The sequence below is a fragment of the Triticum dicoccoides genome, chromosome 2A, assembly GCF_002162155.2.
Source record: "Triticum dicoccoides isolate Atlit2015 ecotype Zavitan chromosome 2A, WEW_v2.0, whole genome shotgun sequence".
Classification (NCBI taxonomy): Eukaryota; Viridiplantae; Streptophyta; class Magnoliopsida; order Poales; family Poaceae; genus Triticum; species Triticum dicoccoides.
Window position 1 is genome coordinate 785,503,273 of NC_041382.1, and position 896 is coordinate 785,504,168.

Below are 896 nucleotides of genomic sequence, written 5' to 3' on the forward strand. Positions count from 1 at the left end.
GTGCTCCATAATTGTAAACAAAGACATGGATGGATAGAGCACTACAAGGTTAACAAAACGCCCTTACTGATCATCCTCAAAAGAGGCACGGGTTACTAGGAAACAACACGAACATATGGCATCATGAACAAAATAATCCCAGACTTAGTGAAAACTACTAAGTCCCTGAAAACAGATTTACCGGGTGCCTCACTTTGTAAGCTTGCACAAGTCACCACGCACATCCTAAAAATGCATGGGTTACACCTCTGGAAAGATAACAAGATGCTTAACAAAACATATGAAGGACTCACAGGCATAGCATGCACACGATAATCATGGCAAAAATGACAAAAATCTAAGATGAACTAGCAGATCTGACAATTAACTCACGAAGCCCTCTTCTAATAGCATTTCGGGCATCAAGATGAAATCAAATGAAAATGATGCAATGGAATGAAATGATGTACTCGTCGATATGAACATTTTGATATACTCTATGTCCAAATCGGAGCTACGGATGCAAAGTTACGGCAGGTCAAAGTTTACTCGAAAATTAGGGTTTGGAGGAGAAAAAGTCAACCCTAAGAATTCCAGATCTCAGATCTGCATGGATTCCGAGGTCTCCACCGGAATCACTGTAGCCACCGGAGATGTAGAAGCGGCCGGCGAGGTCGGGGTGGTCACCGGAGTGGGATCCGGCCGGAGTTGCGGCGGCCGGAGACGGGGATGGCGGCGCGAGGCGGTGAGGAGGGGGCGGCGGAGCTCCTGGCAGCACGCGGCGGAGGCGGCCGGCGAGCTCGCGGCGGCGGTGGTCGCCGGTCGTCGATGGTGGAGAAGCTCCTCGGCGGCGGCGGCGTAGACAGGCGGCGGGGAGCCGGGCGGCGGGGCAAAGCGGATCGGGCGGCGCGGTGCGG